General features: G+C 41.0%; 1 long non-coding RNA gene across 1 annotated transcript; it reads left to right on the forward strand.

Annotated features, from left to right (window-relative positions):
- The first annotated feature begins 4,347 nt into the window (after positions 1-4,347).
- LOC121626834 lies at positions 4,348-5,806 on the forward strand. Its single transcript, XR_006007975.1, has 3 exons — positions 4,348-4,490; positions 5,290-5,405; positions 5,485-5,806. It is a non-coding gene; the product is annotated as an uncharacterized LOC121626834 (long non-coding RNA).
- The last annotated feature ends 18,460 nt before the right edge of the window (positions 5,807-24,266 follow it).

Here is a 24,266-nt window from a genome sequence, read left to right on the forward strand (position 1 = left end):
CTTTTAGTCATTACTAAGTCAAGTGTACTCCCATGAGAGTGGGTGGAGCTCTGGACATGTTGAACAAAATTGAGAGAGGCGACGAGATCCAGAAACTCCAGAGCTCTTGAGTCAGAGTGGTCATCGACATGAAATTAAAATCACCAAGTAAAATTTCCTCCACCTGTACAGCACAGGGACTGAAGCCCTTTGAAAAAAGCTGCCCGACTCCACCACATTTGGACGTTTTGTGGCTTAGAAAGACGTCCCCAGGCCACTCTGTCCTCCACTGCCTTTCATTGTCAGTGTCGCTGTGAGTCTCCTGGACAAAAACCACATCTATGTGGTTTTTGTCCATTGATGTTCAAAGAGCCTATTTTTAAATCACACATAGGAAAAGAAAAGAGAGTCACTACAGCAAAAACACATACGAGTAGTATGTGGACGGACATTTTGGATTTATACGTCATCTTCAGTTAACTGAGCTCTGACTTTGGTCACAATTGTCTTCAGCCGGTAAACCTCCTGTTCACTGAACGCATCGTTCTTCTTCCTCAGCTGAGTCACAGACCTGACGAAACCTCTCAGATCAGGGAGATAAAGCTCAGGTTTAACGGCTCTCTGGACTTTAGTTTCCTGCAGGAATGTCTTCACTGTACACTGTGCTGCATGTTTCCACTGTTTTATCTGTCTGCTTATCAAAATCAATCCTTGAATAACGATGGTCCTCGTTGCTTGTTGGACTCTCACAGACCTTTCATACAGGAGACCTGCAAAATCTATTCCAGTCATTTCAAATGGTGGGGATTCTGTGACTCGGTCTCTGGGTAATGGAGGTGTAACTTGCTGAGCTGGTTTCACCTTTAACCTCCTCTGCAGATTTAACAATGTGAGACCAGCTGCTTAACTAGCTGTCTCCCCTTTAAAACCCAGTATCTCTCCCCCATTTGAACTAGAGTATCCCTGACCCCAGAATGCATCGCTCTCTCGTGGCATCTGTGATTTGTAGGCAGCACATATGGGTGTTGCTCCCTGAAACTAAAATCTCTTGATGTTCTGACCAGATATCAGCTGACAGATTTCTTGGCTGAAACTCTGCTCTTGTGTCATCTTCACCCAGTACACTGCTACAGTGAGCTCCTCTGAAGTTAGCTCTCCCTCAATCTTTGCATTTGCTTTGCCCTTTAAATATCCAGTAGTCCATTTAAATCAAACACAAACTCATCTTTCTCTGATCTCCATACTAATCCTAACACTTCCAGCACAAGTGTCTGTTTCTGTTGTGTGCTCCACTTGGCTCTCAGATCTGGTGAATTTTTCACCCACTTGAACAGGTTCATGTACAGAATCTCCTTTGTTGTTATGGAAACTGAAAGGGCTTCATTAATATTACTTGAGTTTGAGATAAAATCATCAGAGAAAAGAAGGAGGGGAAGTTAGATCAGCATTTTCGAAGTTAAACCAAAGGTTCTCAAATGATCGTGGAACCATTTTTAATGGGTCACGGATGTGAGTGTGGGCATGAAAAGAAGGAGGGGTGAAATATCACACTTTTTACTGTCAAGATGCTCTGTTTTTTGTAGGTTATGATACAGAAACAGATGCCGAGAACCTCAGGGAAAAACACTGTTCTTTATAATGAAACCTTCTAATAAGCATGTCTTTTAAGATGCACTGACGATTCCTGAAGCATGTCAAATGTGTTTGTTTTATTGTTTTTTCAGGGTGAAATATACCTTTTTTTGCAATGCAAAACCTATTGAACAATGTTTTATTGAAAAAAATCACTTAAGAAAGGTGTTAAAACAGTAATTTAGACAATTAAAGCTGTAAAATATTGTGTAAATGTTCAAATTGTCCATAAATGTAAATGTCATAAAAGTTTTTTAAAGTGAACTTTAAAAGCCATTGATTTTAGGTGAGATTTTTCAGTTTGAAGTAAAACTTACAAAGAAGGAGAGAGTAAAATTCAATGACCATATTAATTATCAACATTAAATTACCTGAGGTGTGCGAGTAAAATAAACTGATATCCGTTTACTTGATGATCGCCCTTGCTGAATTTATCCAAGTGCAAAAACTATCCAAAGTTTTCTTAAGTAAGTAAATAACACTCCAACTTTTTTTCAGTGTACCAACACTTTTAAATGTCACTACTAACATGTCGGGCTATATCTTGTTAGTTTAGTGGGCATAAAAACAAAGTGCAGTTTGCAGTTTTAGGTGGGTTATGTTCTGGACAGTTTCTTGGCAGTTTCTTATAGTGAAGCATCTTGATTCAATTAGTCAGTTAGATACAAATACTTTACTGACATATAACCATCGTTTCAACAGCATTTCAGTTACTCTTCTTTCAAGTGTAGGCTTGTTGAGACTTGCTTGACACCGATTATATTCATTTAAATACCTAGAAACAACAAATATGTAGCACAGCTATCTTTCAAGAAAAGAAACAAAATATATAAATATATATATTAGATATTTATTATTTAGATACATAGATATTTTGTCATGCAAATCAGCAAAACGGTGCTCATCAATAAAGACTTAAGTGAGTAGAAGATGTAAGATTGAAGTTGAGTTTTATTTTATTATTACTATTATTTATTTTAGAAGTCTGGAAAACAAAGTAAAGTTTGAGAGAAAAGTGCTCGCTGGATTGCTGGAAGTGTAGAATAACACCCCTGTTTGACAGAGAAAAGATCTTCAGGAAGATACCAAGTTTATTTCCTCTCTGGAGTCGTGGTGCACTGTTCTACTGTGCAGCAACACCTGCACAGCCTTCATGGAAGTCATCAGAAGAAAACTTTCCTGCATCCTCACCACAAAGTTCAGTGTCAGAAGTTTGCAAAGGGACATTTCAACAAGCCTGATGCATTTTGGAAACAAGTCCTGTGGACTGCAACATTTTTTTGGACTGAATTAGTCGACGGGCAAACCGGAGCACCCGGAGAAAACCCCACAGCTGAAAGAAGAAGGAAGGGAGGAAGGAAGCAGGGCTGGGAGTGGAAACTCACGTCCTCCTCCTTCCTTCCTTTGACTTTGATGTTTGCAGCCCTAACAGTCTCGTTTCGCAGCTTGTTGTCCAGCCCTCCAGCGTCTGACCTTCCTCCTATCTGCGCATCATTCTTGTCATATGCAGAGAATAATTTCCCAGTTTGGGATCAATAAAGTGAATCAAATTTAAAAAAAGAAAAGAATTAAATTAAATTATATTCTGGAACTCTTGACTGAGCGAAGAGACTGTTGCTCTCTGATCTTATTCTGAATTTCCCGCAATTCCTGAGTGAGGGCAGCGTTCTCGTCCTTGAGCTCATCCAACTCGGCTTTGTTCTGTTGATACTGAGCGAGACAGGGTTTCACCTTTTCGTAATCTTTTTCCAACTCTCGGATTCTGCATCGGAGGATGTGATTGTGGCGCCTCCTTTCCTTTTTTTCAGCGTTCACTGATGCATACTTAATCTTCATCTCTTGTTCGTTGGCAAGCTTTTTGGTCACATCCTCTAGCTGATGTTCCCTGTCATTGATGAGGCAGAGCAAGGTTAGGTTCTTCTCCTGCGTTGTTTGAATTTTCTTCTTCAAGTCATTTTGCCTGAATATTTTCTGCTTGAGGTCCTGAACCGTGTGCTTGAGCTTCTTCCACTGCTGGCTCAAGGTTTTGTTTTTAGTCTGTGTCTTCTTGTATTCACTCTCCAAGGCTTGATGGTCCTTTATTTGCCCCTCTACTTCCACAGTTTCTTGCTCGAGACTCTCACAGTTTTGGGTCATGATTTGTGTTTCTTCTTCAACAAGCCTACAATTTTCCTCTAATTCTACCTGATGCTTGAGTTTAATGTGCAGCTTGCGAACTTTGTTGTGAAGGTCTTTGTTTAAATCGCTGACTACTTTTTTCCTAGCTATTAGCCATTGATATCTCCCTTCTAGGTCCAGACAGTTAAACTGTCTGCCGTCTTCTTGTTGATCCAAGAACATATTGTGCAGCTCTGAGGCGTCTATTTCCTCAGGAGCTACACAAATGTTGTCAAGGAGACTTTCTGTGTCTTCTCTGCCTTTCAGCCACTGATCCATCTGACCTTGATTTTTTGTCTACCTCCGAATAAATGAAAAATGTGTATGTGTACGTATGTGTACGTTTATAGTAAATTCAATAAAGCAAGTTGTTCTACGGTTGTCAATGAGATAATACGCACTGTAGTGTAACCTGATCTGTGTATCATACAAACGTGTGCTTTCATGTGTGACGTCACTCGCTCAGTGACAGCACAGTCCAACGGATAATCTTAGCTCCGCCCCCAAAATCAGATTGACATCGCCTACCTGCTACAGGGGCGTGGCTACAGACGGCGCAGCCACACTGGAGCCCCTATCACAAGCAGGCCCACCTTTTAGCAAGCAGACCCCAAGCAGAGCTCTGGTGAAAATGCTTCAAATCTCTTCCATTCACAATTTCCTAACCTTGCCTTTATTTTTACTATTTTTACTATTTTTTAGGGACGTGCTGACGTGCTGAGGTAAGCGTATTGTCCCATTTCCTGTTTCCGGTTGCTGCGTCAGTAGCTGTACACTCCTGCTGCTCACGCTCGTCTGAAGTTAAACTGCGTGAATGCTCTTTTGTCACAGCGGTTAATCCCCCGCTATTTAAACTAACGTTAGTTCTGCTCAAGCACTCACAAGTCTATCTCTCTAGCGACCGTATTATAATCTCACTTATTGCTTGATTGATGCTGTGCAGTTTAAAAGCAGCTCAATTCATAAGGAAAGTAATAGAGAGGGTAATCTCTCCCATTATTCATCTGTCCCACTACCAGATGTCTGACGCTCATTAATTAATACAAACTCATTGATTTTTGTCTCTCAGTGTGTGTGTATATGTGGTATTTTTTGTATCATGAAATACATTTTAGATATAACAGATTTAAAATGAAAAATTCCAGATTTTTTAATTGTCTAAACTTTTGCTTTGCTTGTTCCAGTCCACAGTATTTAATATTCATATATTTAGTTTTCTTGGGGAAGTCCTTGTCTCTGTCTTTTATTATCTGTCCTTGTTGGATCTAGTTGTGTTTCTGGGTCTGTAAAGTTAATGGGTCATTGCTATTCAAAGCTCCGAGGCCTCACCACGGCCCGGCCAAGCCGAGAAGATCAAAGCTGACAAGGTGTGCCAAACCATTCCACGCTTTGTTGATGAGAAAGTGTCTTTAACGTTCACACTGTGATTTGAAAGGAACTGTTCCACAGTTTGGGAAACTGCTTATTTGCTTGTGTAATCAGAGGCTTTCCCTGAGGATGCTCTCTGTAATGCACAAACAGCTGCTGTGTCTGTCTGAAGTCTGCTGCGCTGCCACATCGTGATGGACAGAGGCCATGTGATGTTTCTTCCATCTCATTTCTTTGAGGAGGAGGAAAAATGTGATGTGCGCTAAAAGGTGAGGAATGGAGAACCAGGGGAAAAGTGTCAAAAAGTGTGTTGTCTGTCCTCACCACCACATGTTTGTCTTTCAACAGTGGGGCAAAGTGATTCAGCACTTTCAGCACCGTGGACAGCTCCAGGCACTTGATGTGGACAGATGGAGGCTGTGGCCACTTTCCTCCCTCAGCCTGAGACTGACACATTCCTCTCCATAAGACATGAAGACAAAGTTCAATCCATTCCTCAAATGTTTGCTCTTGAGTTGTAGGTTTTTTTTCAGCCTCTAAACTCTTGAGATCCAGAGTATTATTCTTCTGTTCGCCTCATGCAAACCACATCAACATGGAGAGAAATGCAAAGCGGAGGAAAAACTTCATCCTTCACTGCCAGCCAATATTTTCTGTTTATTCATTGTTTTCTGACTTAGTGTGTGTTTTTTCCTACATTGCATTGTAATAAAACTTTAAATAACTATAAATACACTTTAAAACCTGTCTTTCGCACTGTGTGTTCATACATTGTGAATGTTATTGTGTTGCAGTATCTGAGCTGGTCAGGGGTTGATTTGAGGAGGGATGGCGGGGGGGTTTCATCCTCTCCGATGGAAAACTTGACCACATTCATCCCCCTTTTTAAATAAAGCTTGAAAAATAAGATACTTTATCTTACAGGCTTTGAATGAGGGTTGCCAGATTTACATTTTGGTAAAACCAGATTCAGCACAGACAAGTAGATTTGATGGAGTCTGAGTAATGTCAGTGTAACTCAGCTGTTTTGGTGTCATTCAACACAAAGATATTTTCAGTGTCACCACAGTTATTGAATGAATAATGTTAAGAGACTTTGTGACAGCAACTAAACAACAAAAACAGTAAAAAGACAAAAGCTGACAACAGCTGATCAAGGGAAACAAATGCTCATCTTTGTGCTAATCTTGTAGGGAACTTGATTGGTCCCTTGTCTGCAGCACAGCTTCTGATCACAGTGTTTCCTGGACTTCTGGGACTCTCAGTCTTGCTAACAAGTAATGAGTACTACTGACTGTATTGTACCACCTGGCAGCAAGGTAGTAGAAAAAATAAGCGAGCACAGTCAGTAAGTTAAGAGGCCACATAAGACACTGATTCAGAGTTTCTTCCAGCTTCAGATCGTCTGACTGGCGTTTGTGGCGTTCACTGACTTGCCAGCTTTCTCCAGATGTTTCATGAAGCAACAGCTGCTTTTTCTGAGCTCTACTAGACCAAACTAAAGATAACAGAGGATGTTCTGCAGTGAAGCAGCGACCAGGTGAACCTGCTTTGTCTCTTATTCTGTCTTCAAACACTGAAGTTAGATGTCCTTTGACCCAGTTTGTCCAGGTGTTATTAGCCTACAGGTACTTACAGAAAGGATGCTAGCTAACAGTCTGTTTCAGTCAAATGAGTTGAGTCAGCAGGTGACACAGGTCCAGCACAATGCCTGTCAGACCAGGGGGAATGAGCTGCTGTCTGAAACGTGTTCAATTAGAAATATGGCTCCATATTTGACAAGTGAGCTATAGCTAACAACTTTAGCAGCTAACTTGGCTAACTGCGTTAGTGCTTATCAACCCATAAAGAAGCACATACGTTGGTTTCAGACATACAAACATAATGGATGTTAGGCTACTGAACACATGTTGGAGGGAATAATTGATTTTCCATCAATAAATCAATAACATGTCAATAAAAACAAGACTGTGAAGTGTCAATCAGTCCAGGTACAATTAGCAGAGGTCTGTTCCTTGATGATGGTTGCTGTGGTTACTGGTTGCTGTGAGTCCATAAACATTCCAGAAAGTTCTTAAACCGCCATTTTATTCTGCGACTTCGGAGGAGAAAGTTTGAGAATAAGAGAGAAAATATTCAACAAGAGCTCATTGAGAAAAGGACCCAGCAGACCCCAGTTCACTGCTGTTACTGTCATCATGGAGAATGTGAGAATAGAAGCAGTTTCTAATCATTCCCACTTTCATTCAGTGGCCAAGTCTGTTCAGTGAAATCCTGCTGCTGCTTTTCAAGCTAATTGTTCCAGTGTCGACTTGTTGAAAGTTTAATGTGACATTGCAGGCGGTTAAAGAGATAAAAAGAAACATTTGCGTGCAAAGTTCAACATATTTGTGATGAATTCAGTAGAGTCTGTTTCTAAAACTTTCTGTTAATCATTTCAGTCCCACCTCCATGACCACAGCTACTGGAGGAGAGAGCCCAGCAGGAGCCAGAGGAGCACCACCACCACCACCAGCACCACCACCACCAGCAGCACCAGGGTAAGACACCTGGCTTTTCTGTCTATGATTGAAAGGATGCACACAGGAAAAGTGTGGATCCTGTTATTTTCAACATTTACTACATTTTACATGTTAACTGACAATTGTGGACATTGAAAGTGTCTTTTTGATGACATCTAGTCGTCCAAAAAGCAGAATTCCTCCAAAAAAGACCAAAACAAAGATTTTTATGAGTTGAAAAGCACAATATCATGATGAATTATCACGCTGTCCACTAATGCACTACACAATCAACCCTGTTTTGACTTTGAACACTTTCTGGAACAACACAGTGTTTTGAAAATGAAAATGTGGACGTCTTTTAGTCAAGATGAAGACAGTCTTTGCTCACGAAAATCCCAAAACAATAGTCAAACGTGATCAAATGGAAATAAAGAAACAGTGAACAAGTAATCACCCAGCTGTTTTGTTGAGGGAATTTGTGTCACTTCAGAGTTCAGATTGTTTGCTGATTTGGTTCATCTTTGATGGCCTAAACAACAGCCACACTCATTACAGACATAATATGAAACCTTTCCACATTCAAATGTCTAAAAACAAGGAGACCTGTGTTATATATGATGTTGAGTTGTGTGCTTCCATTATCCCAAATGTTTCCAACAATGTTCCCACCCAGAGGAATCTGTCGTGTTATTCGGGGTCACGGTGCGTTTCATTTGGTGTCCTGTCGATGGCGTCATATCTCCTTTACCCCTCTAGTGCTGTACGTTGTGGGGAAACACGGGAAACAGCGGATGAGGCGTCAGAGAGTGAGGAAGGAAGTTGTTGAAGCAGCTGGTCAACATCTCTGTTGTTTACTAGTGTTTGTGTTGCTCACTAGTGGCGAGCTTGATGACTGATTTATGTTGTTAAACAATGAAGACAACAGTTCCAGTTGGCACTAATTAGCTAATTATGTCATTATGGGATGTGCTGCAGTGGCTTTTGCTGTTGCTTGGAGACCAACCACAAATAATTTCAAGCTGAACTGAAGCGTCCCCATAATGTAGGAGTTGTTATTTCTTCTATCGTCAGCTGATGTTGGTCAGAGCAGACTGAAGTGGTGATGCTGTGTTCATGTCCCATCTAGTTTGACTGGAAATATGAGCTGCTGATTTAAGATTTCATTTTTCACAGTTTGTAAAATAATGACTTTTACAGCACAAGTAAAGTGTTCAGTTCTTCCATCTGTTTCCTCAAGTGGAACTTGCACTTTGTGCCAGTATATGTTCTAGTTGTCGTGTTCTTCTCATAGTTGGCTGTATATATTTGTGAAGTAAGTGTACTCAGCAGTGTTCAGCCTTCACTGGAGCATTTTATCATGAAGCAGATGGATCCACTGATGTTCCAGCAGCAGTCTGAAAGGACTCTAACTGAACTAGTCTGACCTGGTCCTTTGCTTTGTCCCTCTGTTCATGTCTCTAACAGGCTGCTGGACGCAGGAGGAGACGGAGGGAGCGGGAGAGCGGCTCCGGAGACGTCCGGGAGCCTCCGCGGGGACGACGGCGGGAGCGGAGCCCCGTCCCCCAGCCCCCCGCCCAGCCTGTCGGTCTCCCACCCGCTGCTTTTAATGCAGTGGCGGAGATGCTGATGGCTTGGCTCACAGACTCTCCATACAACCCAGAGATGTGAGCCTCAGGCCAGGTGCAGAGCTCCACAGCTGGAGCAGCCAGTAGCTGCAAAAGTACACACACACACACACACACACACACACACACACAAACACATTCACACACACATACACACACACACACACACACACAAACAAACACACACACACAATCCAAACCTTTGTTTCCGGCTTCTAATTTTTTATTTCCTTCTTCTAAAAAAAAAAAACAAAAAAAGAAAAAAAAAATCTTCCTTAAGTAGATCAGTTTGAACTCTTTTTTCTTCCTAGTTTTTAGATCAGTTTTGTCTCATTTCTTCTTTTCTTTAGCCGACCTTTAGATACCTTCACACTTTGTTGAAAAAACTTACTCCCTTTCTGTCCTTCTTTGAAAAAAACAAAAAAACTTCTTCATTAGCATCCACTGTGGATAAGTTTGAACTCTTTATTGTTTTCTTAGTTGATCAGTTTTATCTCTTTCATTCATTTGTAGTTTGTGGGTGAAGTTAGTTTAAACTTGTTCATTTTTTCTTAGTTTGTAGAAAAGTCTTAACTCTTTCATTCCTTTTTAGTTTGTCGACAAGCACTTAAACCATTCAGAGATACCTTCTACACTTTGTTTAAAAAGCTTCAAAAATACAAAGATCAAAGTTTAGGTCACTGTTCACATTTCAAAGGGAAAAAACAAAAAGTATTGAATGTGAACATCAGCAGCTGTTGTGTCAGAATCAGGAGTGATAAAATTACTAACAATTTATAGATTAAATTTAAATTTCATTAATTTGACTGAACGATTTTGATCAGGAGAAACAATTCAAGTTTGACTTTTTCAGTAACTTTTGACTTTGGAGAAGAAGGAAAGAGCTTTAAGAGGGTCTGCAGACAATGTTCCATTCAAATCTTTATTTTGTTGGAGTGCAAACATCACAGACGTCAGACGACCTGAAAATATTCTCTCATAATGACACTAATTAATACTGAAATGATTTAGCTGTGTGTAAATTGACTGAATTCTGAACAAATATTCCAGACATGAAGTGTTTAAAAGCTTGTTCATGTCGTGTCTTTTTGAATCTTGACATGAGAACATGAACAGTAGGAAACATGTATTTGGATGGAACATTGTCAGAGGGTTGGGGTTAGGGAGGGTTAGACCCTCCTAAAGACCTTTCCTTCTCTTCTAAACACTTCAACACAAAGTCATGATAACATGACACAGAAAGTTAATGTGCTTCATTTCATTCATTCCTGAGAAGCAGCAGCAGCAGATTTTGTAGCAGCACTAACAACACTGTGTTTGTTGCAACAGCAGAACTAAAGCAGCTTTTGAAAAGGAAACTTTCAAACGTATGAACAAACGTGTGAACAACCTAGCTGCCACTGACTTGCTGCTGTTTTAAGTAAAAGAATAGTGGTGGATGAAGGAGGCAAACACTCGACCGTCACCCTGGAGATCAGGGTTTGTGTCCCGTATGAGTCAGTTCTTATTAGTTTGGTCAGGTTGAGGCAACAAAACGTCTTCTGTCAACAGTCACCCATTGGCTGTGATCCTCACACACGTCCATGTTCTCATGCAGTAAAAATCCAGCTGATAACTGATAATAGTCCAACACAACAGAAACGACTGATAACGCAGAGAAAAAGTGTCATGAGGAGATGAACAGCGACAGTAACTGTGGCATCTCCTCTGCAGCGATGGCAGCTGCCAGTAACAGCTGCAGATCAGTGGCAGCTGCCTAAAACAGCAGAGTCTGCCGTGTCACGTGGGTGGCAGCTGAGACTGCCACCAGAAGTGCTGCTCCCTCCTTTTCCATGATCAGAAATGCTGTTGTGTTTTGACCCTCAGGGCCACCGTAAGAGGGAGCAGGAGAGCAGCTCCAGGAGAGAAGACAGAGAGACCGTAGCCCCAGCCCCCAGCCCTCCACCTCTGGTCAAGAGAGGAAGCCAGCAGGAGATAAAGCCCAGAGCCTCGTCTCTCTCTCACCATTATTCCCCTTATTGAAGGTAATTAATGTACACAAAGCACTGTACACGTGAGGACGTGTTACCAATGCTTTTATATGTGTCTTGTGATTCTGTATGTGACAGAAAAATTATGTTTTAAGAGTTGAAGAGTTTCTTGCTAATTTTTGTTGCTTGTAAGCTAGCTCCTGGAGACCGCGTGGCGGCGCGGCCGTATTAGTCTGTCAGCTTCAGCAACTTCGCCTTCTGAGCTACTTCCTGTTGTGTGTTTAGTCTACTTGCTCTGTTGTTATGGATTGGAGTTTATCAGATTGGATGTGACATTTGATAAGTTAAAGGTGATTTGAACAACTAAGAAAATAAGTTAAAAACATTTCGTTGTACATTGGTTATATAATTTAGTTAAAAAAGTGAATAATTTAAAAAGTGTTAAAAACGCGTTTTGCGAGGACATGGCGTCCTGATATTGATGTGATTTGAATGTGATTGAATGAGTTTTGTTTCAATGATATCAAACAATTAATGACTAAAGAGTGAGCCAAAGAGTTGCTTCGTGTTATTTTCCTCGTCTCTCTCTTACCGTTGTTCCCCTTATTGAAGGGCACAAAATTTGGAGGCACCGCTGGGATGCTTGGCTGGAGGACCATCCCTGAGCTGTAGTGGAACCCTCTCGTCGATCATCCCTCAAAATTACCCAGGCATCAGAGAAAGGACCCCAGAAAGGTGGACAAGGCGGTCTTCAGACCAATACTGGCGACTTGTATCCTGAAGTGAGCAAAAGTGACCACTAGGGAGCAGCAGAGGGCCTTTAAAGTCAAAAAATCCCTTGTTTTACTATTTCTGTCCAATTCTGATCAAATGGAGTCTGAATTTGAGATTCTGCATTTGGAGATTAAAGGAGCTCTGTACAAACTGACAGTAGAGCAACTGATTAAAGTATGCAACATACTTCAGATATCAGGACCATCAAAAGAAAATGTGAGCGGTAAAACTCGCAGTCAATTAATTGCACACATCATAAGCATATTGAACGTGAAGAGCTGGCCACCTTAGAAGATGAGGGCATGTCAGATCTCCTTAATGTTCAAGATGTGATAGAAAAAATTCAAATGACAACAAATCTGATTGAAAGTGAAAACCAGAGTCAAGCTGATGAACAAGAAAACCTCCAGAAAGAGCGAGAGGCTCTGAGGTTGTCATTACAAGAAAAAGAGAATGCCCTGCATGGACTTGTGAACCTAAACCCTGTAAAGTCCAGTACCCCAGTAAAAACCACGCCCCCAGCCCCCCCTAATGGCAACGTGTGGCGCAAAGACTTTAAGGTATCAGGCCAAATAGGCGAGCCAGGACAAAAAGATAGGCTCACTTTTTCTAGCCTGGCCAGACAAATTGAAAGTGGACTTAGCAAGGACTACCCAGAGTCAGAGCAGCGCTTAAGAGAGCATGGAATAAAACTGAAACCTCGAAAATGTGACTTGTTTAAACCAGAAGTACGATACTTTGGCAGGATTGTGTCAGCTGACGGAAGTAGGATGGACCCAGCTGATACAGTCGCAGTCACAGCCCTGAAAAATAAACAGCCAGGTACTGTTGGTGAGTTGAGAGCCATCTTGGGACTGTTGAGTTATTATCGGCAGTATATCAAAGATTTTTCACGTATTGCCAGCCCCTTGTATGACCTGCTTAAAGCACCTGCACAGGCTGAGACCCCTCACAAAGCAAACAGGAAGTGGCAAACAAAAAGAAGCGGCAGAGGAATCCCAGCCAGCACAGCCATTGAGTGGAAGGATGTGCATTAGTCAACCCTGGAACAGTTGATAGACTGCCTCATTCAGCCTCCTGTTCTAGGCTTCCCAGAGTTTTTGCATCCCTTTATCCCCCACACTGATGCTTCCAGCCAGGGACTGGGTGCAGTTTTGTATCAAAGACAGGACAGAAAGCTGCATGTGATTGCTTATGGCTCACGTACTCTAACTGTAGCAGAGAAAAATGATCATCTACATTCGGGAAAGTTAGAGTTCTTAGCCCTCAAATGGGCTATCACAGAGAAATTTTGGGATTAGCTCTACTACGCACCATTCTTCAGCGTGTACAGTGACAATAATCCACTTACCTATGTACTGTCTACTGCCAAACTGAATGCTACCGGTTGCAGATGGGTTGCAGAACTGGCAGATTTCCACTTGACAATCAAATATGGCCCTGGAAAGGAAAATATTGATGCAGACAGTCTGTCCAGAATGCCTTTAGACATGGAAGCATACATGAACGAGTGTTCAGAGGAAGTCAGGATGAATTGAGTGTGTCTTGGTCCATGGGTGTCTCAGTCAAATGTGCAGCAGTAAATGAAGGCGTACCCCTCATTCCACTGACAACAGACCAGATCAAACAAGATCAAAGGAATGATCCCCCCGTCGGACCAGTGATTCAGTACAAACTTGCTGCAACAAAGCCATCAGGCCCAGAACTAAGACGACTTGGTACACAATGACATGTCTTCTCAGAGAATGGGACAAGCTGGATGAAAGTGGAGTGATGCACAGGAAAAGTGTAAACAGAAGTCAAAATTGGCCAAATCTGGTAAAACAGCTGCAAACAAAATCTTTAATGACTGTGCATTGAGATTTGGCTTTCCAACAAGAATACACCATGATCAGGGTGCTGAATCTGAAAACCAACTGTTCTGACAACTGAAAAAGTACTGTGGAGTCGCAGGTTCAAGAACTACTCCCTACCATCCCCAAGGGAACGGGCAGGTTGAGCGGTTGAATCGCACTCTACTTCAGATGTTAAAGACGCTCACAGAGAGACAAAAGACCAACTGGAAAGAGTCACTGAACAAACTGATTTATGCATATAACTGTACTCGCTCTGAAGTTACAGGTTTCTCACCCTTCCATTTGTTGTGTGGGCGCTCTCCACGACTGCCAGTTGACATGCTTTTCAGCCCCCCCTCAGTGCACGGAGATGGTAATCATCACAGCTACATGGAAAAGTGGAAACAGGGCATGGAAGAAGCAGATGAAATCACAAGGGAAAATGCTCACAAGGCTGCCATGAGAAGTAAGAGACTTTCTGACAGTAAGGTGAAAACCTCAGTTTTACAGCCAGGTGATCGTGTTTTAGTCAGAAATCTGACACCTCGTGGCGGTCCAGGTAAACTGCGAAACCACTGGGAGGATACTGTCCACACAGTTGTGCGCCAAGTAAGTAAAGATATTCCTGTGTATGAACTCAGACCCGAGAAAGGAAAAGGGAGATCCAGGATCCTACATCGTCATCTTCTTCTCCCTTGTGACCACCTGCCACTGGAAACTTCAGTACAGCCACGACCAAAGCAAAGAAAGGAAGGAGTTCAAGAAGCTGAAAGTCGGATGGAGAGGATGACGACGACGACGATGATGAGTATTATCCAGTGTTACCTCGGCAACAATCCAGACTGTTTTTCCCTGAGACACTGAATCCTGTGGAAAACACGCAACCTGAGCCAGAGATTAACCAAGAGCCGACAAATCAGGAGGTGAACTAACCAGAACTGGAGGATACCAGTGTTGAGGATCTGCCTGCTGTCCCCTCACCTGTGCCAAGTGTTTCCAGCAATGAGGAGCTCCAGCGGCCGAGGCGACAACACAGACGACCCAAGGTTTTCACATATGATAGACTTGGTTCACCAGCCTGTTACAACCTGAGAACTCTGCAACAGCATACCACCTGTACTGTGCCGTGGACATATTCTGTGCAGCCATACCACTTCCTACACTAGAAACATCGCATACCATTGAACTGAGAGTATGCACACACAAATGGACTGTTGAACACATCACACACACAAATGGACTGTTGAACACATCACACACACACAAATGGACTGTTGAACATATGATGGACTGTGGTTACACTTTTTTTGTGACACTTTCCAACCAGTCACATCACACTCATGAACCTGTGCTAAAGGAGAGTGTTGCTGAGTTGGACATGCTGCACAAACAGAATTGTTTAAAGGGCAGTGATGGACTATCAGAGGACTGTTTGAAACTGGTTTGCGGCTTGATGGACACTGTTGATCAAACTGGACTGAAAATACAGGAGCACTGAGTATGAACTCAAATGAAGGAATGTATGAAAAGAGTTCCAGTCTGTACTATTGCACTAAGAAAATGTATGAAAAGAGTTCCAGTCTGTACTTTTGCACTAAGAAAATGTATGAAAAGAGTTCCAGTCTGTACTTTTGCACTATATAAGGTCATATGTAGCAGAGTCACAGTAAAATTGTGCCTTCAGTGTTTATTGATGATACGCAGCATGACACCCCTTATTTGCACTAGAAGTCTGATGTTGAGATGTTGGATGTGACATTTGATAAGTTAAAGGTGATTTGAATAAATAAGAAAATAAGCATACAAACATTGGTTATATAATTTAGTTAAAAAAGACATTGTGAATAATTTAAAAAGTGTTAAAAACGTGTTTTGCGAGGACATGGCGTCCTGATATTGAATGTTATTTGAATGTGATTGAATGAGTTTTGTTTCAATGATATCAAACAATTCACGACTAAAGAGTGAGCCAAAGAGTTGCTTCATGTTATTTTCCTCGTCTCTCTCTTAACATTATTCCCCTTATTGAAGGGCACAACATGGACTCTCCTTTGAAGACTTTCCTCCTTTTAGACGTTTGTAATAAAGAATTACTTTTATTTCAAGTTTTCCTCTCCTGGGTTTTGTTGCCTGGTGTTTCTGCTCCACAACAGAAAACGGTGGTGTTGCACCCTGTCGCAGTATAATATTCCATTCATCTGGTTTTCCCACAGTTCATATGTCAGTGATAATGACTGGAATAAATATGTGAAGCCTTTTCTACTCTGATAGTTTTCCCATGTTCCACCAAGTGGATTCATACACTGACGATGTTAATATATGAATGGAGTGAATGAGAAGGTGTGTCATGTGACAGCACGTCACACTGACTTCAGCCACTAGAGGTCAGGAGTGCAGAGTTTGAAAGTGGTTTGATGATGTTTCTTGAATTGACAGTCTGCTCTTATTTGAGTGATGTTGAAGTCATGTTCTCATGTCTCCTGAGCTCTGGAGGCTGAAACTGGTGGAACACATTTTCAGTCAGCTGTCTAGTCCCTGCAAATCTTTCCTGGGAACATGAGAATAGAAAAGATGGACAAACAATGTGGAACAGTTTCAAGTGATGAACAATATCCAACATGAACAATAGGAAACATGTGTTTGGAGCATTGGGTTGGGGTTGGGGAGGGTTAGACCCTCCTAAAGACCTTTCATTCTCTTCTAAAGACTTCAACACAGACAAAGTCATGATAACATGACACAGAAAGTTCATTCAAGTGCATTTCAACTGCAAATTTCTCTTTGGAGATGAATAAAGTATCTATTTTATTGATTCCTGAGTAGCAGCAGTCATGTGATTTGTTGTAGCTCGTGTATAATATTTTCAGATTAATTTTATTTATAATAATATAATATCAAAAACAAAATGTAACCATTTTTTCAAAGAAGGTGAGAAATTGCTTTTGGGGACATTATGAAGGACCCAGAGCTTATTGCTGCTGCTGTTCTCCTGCCAAAGTTCAGGATGTGCTGGACCACAGATGAGAGCATCTTAAAAGCCGGTAATATATCTTCATGAAAGAGAATAATTTGCTTCTTAGACTAATAATCTGTGAATAGGTCAGACTTCATGGTTTCTTTTGTCTTTGGTGACTTACAGAATGATGTCAACACAAACTATATTTAAATATGAAATATTCATTTTTCCACAGGACTCGACTACATCAAAGGTCACCTCGCCACCAGCATAGACGACGATGTTGCTCCCTCACACGACAGCCATTCTGATGAGGATGATTTGTTTGCATCTGTGAAGACAGGAAACTCAGAGGTTGGAGAGCTTGAGAGGTACCTTGCGTGTCCGTCCACAGGAGGTATGGATCTCCTGAATACCTTTCCTCAAATAAAGAAGCTGTCAATCAAGATCAACACAGGTCTGCCAGCATCTGCAGCATGTGAGAGACTTTTTAGTCATGCAGGTGTTCTGTTCACTGCAAAAAGATCACGACTTGAGTGCAAGAATCTGGAGAGCCGACTGCTTCTGAAGCTCAACAGTCACCTCACCGAGTAACACTCACACAGACACACTTGGTGCTGTATAGAGACACAGACAAGACAGACACAAGAGGACAAACTTGATGTTCAAGGGTTCAGTCAATGATAACTCTGTGTTAAGAGATTAGAAATTGTTGTTACTTTGCGACTGGTTTCAAAAGTTGTGGTTTTGAAAACAAGCCAAAAACTGGAGAAAGGAGTTATTATGTTCAGCTACTGAATCATTTCTTGTGGCAAAATTTAGTGGAAGTGCATTTTTTTATGAATGTATCCAAGCCTCTCCTTCAGGGAGTGATGGATTTTTGATTTAATAAATTGCATCTGAAGTTACTCACTACTTGAGTATTTTTTACAAGTTACTTTTTACTCCTCCTAAAGTACTTATTTTTATGAGTACTTTTTCTTCTACTTGAGTCATTATATTATAAAGTAACAGTACTTTTACTTGAGTACCGTTGTAGTTTACTCTACCCACCACTGCTCACAGATAACTGTGACTCGTCACACATGTCAGACCTCCTGATGTTCTCTTGTGTAAATACTTCACTGACTTTTCTTCAATGAATGACTTTATTTCATCTTTGAAACAGTGTGTCTCCCGTTCTCCCTCGTGGCCTGAAGAGCCTGGTTGTGACAAATGGCCCTTTCTAAACACTTTGTGACAGTCGGCAGTGAGTTTATGACAAACTTGTTGGAGGCTTCATGAAGGTATTTTTCCTCTGTAGTATCTCATCATCTTCTCATTTCCAGGTGACTGTCTGTGCTGCTCATGAATGAAGCTGTTGGCCTGTTAGAGCTGCTGTCTGCTATTGTCATGTTCCTCTTATTTTCTCTGTTCAGTTTCATCCACTGAAACTAAAAGTGGGCTCGAGAACTATGAATGTTTTTGAAAAATGCTTTCAGTATTTTGACATTGAATGAAATCTTATGTGCTGTCAGAGCTGTATCACAAGAAGAGCCGTGAAGGAAAAGTTCACAATCATCATTTGTGATGGATTCAAGGTGATTGAGGCCCAATAATAAAATGAAGTGGACTGAAGCGCCACCTGCTGGTTGTTCAGTTCCTACAGACACATGACTGAAAAGTATGTTGGACAGACAAAGTGGTGAAGCTCAGTGTCAAGAAAACAACAGAGAGCATTTTCCATGTGCATCACTCTGTTCAACGAGAAATAAAATACTGTTAACCTGGACAAGATGACTCGACTCCAAAAACTACACACAAGTGATTTGAAATAGAGGCGAAACTCAAAATGTCTCGTCAGATCTGTTAAGTGTTTTTGTTCACGAGCGTCATGTCTTGTCTTACACTTCCTGTTTTATTGTGAAACCTAACTCTCCTCTCGTTTCAGGCCCTTGACTTCCCGGTGTGTTTCCCGCCTGTCTGATTGTCTACCCCGCCCTAATTGTCTCCACCTGTTCATGTTTCCTCCTGTATATATAGTCCGCGTCTCCCTTTGACCTGTGCCAGATTGTCTCGTGCCATGTCCTCGAACCAAGCCTTGATTTATCGAGCTCTCTTGATCCTTGTCTCCTTGTTTGTGCTTAGTGTTTTTTGTAAGTAAGTCATTGTTGATTATTAGTATTATTCTAGTCTTAGTATTTGATTCTGTTGTTACTTTGTATCGAGCCAATTGAGCCCTTTTTGAGTTTTTTCATTGCCTACCAAATTATCCTTAGCCTCTTTTGTTTGAACTTTGTTGCCATCCGTTGTATGTGCTGTTGTTAATTATCCTGAGCACCTTTTGTTTAATAAACCATTTCCTTTTTTTGAAACCTCGCTGTGGTGTCTGAGTCTGCATTTTGAGTCCTGAAACCTCGTGCCTCCGGGCTTGTCAAAAACTCAAAATGTCTTGTTCATTAATAAACACACAGTGCTCTACATTTAACATTAAAATGCTATTTAAAATGACCTAAGAACAATCAAACATATTGAATTTACAGCAAACAGACATATTAAGCAATCTGGATGATCATGAAATCTGAAACACTGTAATTTCATGGTGAGAGAGATGAAGAGAAGAGAGAAGGAACAGTGTGGCCACAGTGCAGAACTCCATAGGGATTTCTCTTAATTCTGTAGTGAGCCAGTTCATCTGCTGAGGAAAAACACAGAATAATAATAACATAACTGTTTGGTTCCAGGTTTCTGGATGAATCTCATGTTTGGTTCAGTTTGGATCTCTGTCTCAGTTTCTGAGTTTCACTCTGTGGAGGTTCAGCCTGGTGAAGAAGTCACACTGCTGCGCTCCACCTTTAGCAGTCACACTTCAGTGGATGTGTCGAGTGGATTTATCCCACTCTGGACTGTATTTCAGTGGATTTTACTCAGATGGAAAGCCAGTAATTGTCAGTGCAACATATTTAAAGGTTCAAGGTTAGATTGCTGTTGTGTCTTGTCTGCATTTTGATTGGAAAGAAACAGATTTTTAGTTCCTGTCAAATGAAGACTGATTTCAACCTACGAGAGGCAGAATATTCCACAGACAGCTTCATCTATTGATCTTTGTTGTTGAAGTGTTTGATGGAATAACAAAGCTGACGAGTGTGATCCTGGGCGCTCTGATTATTGTCCTCGCTGTCCTCGTCTTTGGTTGTCAGATGTTCTTTTCTGTAATTCAGCTCATACAGAGGAACAGAACCCACAGCACAGTGAGGCGACCTGAGATTAAGACTGATCAAAGTCCATCTTTTCTGTGTTTCTGCTTCAAGTCATTTATCATTGAATGATTTTCTTGTTTCTGACAAACTCAGCAGGAGAGATGAGTGACTGTAAATGTTTTTATTGACAGAACCTGGGCTCTGATGCCCTGAACACCGCAGCGCTGACTTTCCATCTGAAAGGAAAAAGCAGCCGAAGGCCTCCATCAGAGGAGCAGCTGGAGTCGTGTGTTGTGTTTGCTGCCACCAGAGAGACTCAGGAAACATGTTGAACGACAGCTCAGAGAGGAAATGTTGCTTCATCACTTCATGCTGTCGGCCTTTTGTTTGGGTGGCAGTCAGACTTGCCATCACTGTAAAAAATCCAGTTTTGTAATAAACGTTGTATATTCATACAAACTGTGCTTTCTCTGCTTCAATGTTGAGTCTGTCACAAGTTTCCTGAGCCCGATTCAAGATTCAAAGGTTTATTTATCACAAAAACAAGGAATGTGTTCATCACTTTGAATGAATCTCTAACATCAGAAGTGTTCAGTACCTTTAACATGTGACCTTATTAATATTCTGAGGGCAGTAAGTATGAAAGCAAAGCAAAAGGCTAACAGGCTGATGATAACAGCTTCTTGCCATTAACAACACTCCACCTTTCATCATCCTCTTTACAACATTTTGAATGCTGACTTGCTGAAAGCCATTTATTCAAATCAAGTGTGGACAGAACTGCTGGATTGTTGGTCCGTCTCTACTATTCTTTGTCCCTGTTATGTCCACCTGTCATTTAATTGTCCATTTAGTTTACCTTTTTGACCTCATGACATCCACATTGCACACACAGACAGCAAATACATTAAGGGTTACACATATCTTTGGTTTCATGCAACACATACATGTCTATTCAGCATAAGTTGACAGTACAGTAGTTTCTATTTATAGCGTACATTCAGTTAGCTTCTGTACAGTCACACTGCAGTTTGTCTGTAACAAAACAATTCTCACTGGGGAGGATATAACTTACCTAATAAAAACAAAGAAACCAGAAGACATAACTCTTACCTCCTTAAATATGCAAAACAGGAGAAAACGAACGGTTAAACCAAAACTGGCAGTCAACCCCTACCAAGTTAACAAGTAAACAGGATTTTTACAATAGCTGAACAAAGTGTGGCCGGCTGGGAGAAGAGGGAGATGAGGAATGCCTGCTGCTGCCCAGCACCAGCAGTGTTTTGTCAGCCTGGGTTATAACATTATTCCAAATTTAAAGCCAGATTAAAAAGAAAGGTCTTCAATTTCCTTTTAAAAATACAGAGAGAGCTTGCCATTCTGATGTCAAAAAGTATGTGTTCCACAGTTTAGGGCCATAAAAACAGAAGGCAGCTTCACCTGTACTTTTGTGGAGCATTTGAGGAACTTTCAAAAGGAAAGCAGCAGAGGACCTCAGTGTTCTGGTTGGTACATAAAATGACAGAGAATCTCTTATGTACGGAGGAGCAAGGTTATTTAAAGCTTTGTAAACGAATAAAAGAGCTTTAAAATCTATTCTGAAGGAAACAGGGAGCCAGTGTAGTGTTTTAAGGAGTGGAGTGATATGATTGATTTTCTTTGTTTTTGTCAGGACTCTGGCTGCAGCGTTCTGGACTAACTGTAGTTTTCTTGTGGACTTAATTGGCAAACCAGTAAAAAGAGAGTTACAGTATGGCTAGTGATAAAAGCATGACTAAGCATTTCTGCGTCTTTCTGAGTTAAAAAAGGTCTGACTTTTGCAATATTTCTAAGGTGAAAAAAGATGTTTTAATGACCTTGTTAAAATTTAAATTTAAATCTGAGTCTAAAATCACTCCTAAATTCGTAACTTGAGTTTTGATATGACTGCTAAAACCACCAAGCATTGAGTGCAATTTGTCTCTTGCTGCTATGGGTCCTATTAAAAGAATTTCAGTTTTTTCTTCGTTTAGTTTTAAAAAGTTTTGCTCATCCACACATTGATGTCAGAGAGACAGGCAGTGAGACGATGCAGTGCAGTGGGGTCAGTAGGTGAGATAGAGATATACAATTGAGCATCATCAGCATAAAAATGGTAGTTGACCTGGTGGTGATTGATGATATTTCCTAGTGGGAGCATGTATAACGAACACAGAATTGGGCCAAGAATGCTACCTTGAGGAACACCATGTTGAGTGCTGTGAGTCTCTGATACATGATCACCCAGGCTGACAAAAAACTGTATATCACTTAAATAAGATTGAAACCAAGCTAAAACACAATTGGAGAGACCCACCCAATACCCAAGTCTGTCAATTAAAATTTTATGGTCAACTGTGTCAAACGCTGCGCTAAGGTCTAAAAGAAAAAGTACAGACACATTGTTTGAGTCCACTATAACTCTCAAGTCATTTACAACTTTCAGTAAGGCTGTTTCTGTGCTGTGGTTGGCTCGATAACCAGATTGGAATTTTTCTCAAATGTTATTCTTAGTCAGATGAACAAGAAAAGGAAGATTTGAAATGGGTCTGTAACTATTCAGCTCTGAGTGATCTGGGTTGGATTTCTTAAGAAGGGGTTTGGATTGTATTTGGGAAGATGCCTGACTTAAGTGAGGAGTTAATAATAAATGTAGTGTCTGAGGAGAGGCTATGATAACAAGATTTAAAAAGAGTGGTTGGGATAGGGTCTAAAATGCAGGTGGTAGATTTCATACTGTCAATTACTTTTCTGACGTCTTCATCAGACACATTGTTAACAGAAGACATTATAGTTGTTGGCTCACAGATGGGAAAATCAAGGGAAGTTGTGATGTGGGGTTTGTAATGTTAGCTCTGATAGAAATGATTTTTTCTTTAAAAAAGGAAGCAAATTCTTCACATCTTTGAGCTGGGTTATTGTGAAGACTGAGGGCAGATGATGGATTTAAAAGAGAGTCAATTACAGAAAAAGAACTTTGGGATTGTTTTGGTTCTCTGAAATAATTTTTGAGAAATAGGCTTGTCCCACTTTCCTGACTGCATTGTTGTAGATTAAAACTTGATTTTTAAAAATCTCTAAGTGAACATGTAGTTTGCTTTTCCTCCATCGTCTCTCAGCTTTCCGACAGTTTATTTTTAGCTGACTAATTTCAGCATTTTTCCATGGTTGTTTGTGATGTTTTTGTCTCTTTTTAATATGTGCAGGAGCAACAGTATCCAATGAGACTCTTAGTTTATCATTAAAATCCTGAACATGTTCGTCAACTGAGGTAGTATCAGATGGAGGAAAAGTATTCACCATATGTGAAAAACTGTCAATGACATCATCATTAATGTAGAGCTTTACAACCATGGTCTCAGCGCTGTAAATAGGAGTAAAAAGAGTAGCATTGAAAAAGACACAAAAATGGTCAGACACAGGGATTTCGGTCATGGCTGAAATGTCAACAGGAATGCTTTTAGTCATTACTAAGTCAAGTGTACTCCCATGAGAGTGGGTGGAGCTGTGGACATGTTGAACAAAATTGAGAGAGGCGACGAGATCCAGAAACTCCAGAGCTCTTGAGTCAGAGTGGTCATCGACATGAAATTAAAATCACCAAGTAAAATTTCCTCCACCTGTACAGCACAGGGACTGAAGCCCTTTGAAAAAAGCTGCCCGACTCCACCACATTTGGACGTTTTGTGGCTTAGAAAGACGTCCCCAGGTCACTCTGTCCTCCACTGCCTTTCATTGTCAGTGTCGCTGTGAGTCTCCTGGACAAAAACCACATCTAGCTTTTTATTTCTATCAGTTCGAACAGAGAAGCTCTTTTCACATCACTTCTGGCTCCATTGATGTTCAAAGAGCCTATTTTTAAATCACACATAGGAAAAGAAAAGAGAGTCACTACAGCAAAAACACATACGAGTAGTATGTGGACGGACATTTTGGATTTATACGTCATCTTCAGTTAACTGAGCTCTGACTTTGTCACAATTGTCTTCAGCCGGTAAACCTCCTGTTCACTGAACGCATCGTTCTTCTTCCTCAGCTGAGTCACAGACCTGACGAAACCTCTCAGATCAGGGAGATAAAGCTCAGGTTTAACGGCTCTCTGGCCTTTAGTTTCCTGCAGGAATGTCTTCACTGTACACTGTGCTGCATGTTTCCACTGTTTTATCTGTCTGCTTATCAAAATCAATCCTTGAATAACGATGGTCCTCGTTGCTTGTTGGACTCTCACAGACCTTTCATACAGGAGACCTGCAAAATCTATTCCAGTCA

Source organism: Chelmon rostratus, chromosome 23, assembly GCF_017976325.1.
Source record: "Chelmon rostratus isolate fCheRos1 chromosome 23, fCheRos1.pri, whole genome shotgun sequence".
NCBI lineage: Eukaryota > Metazoa > Chordata > Actinopteri > Chaetodontiformes > Chaetodontidae > Chelmon > Chelmon rostratus.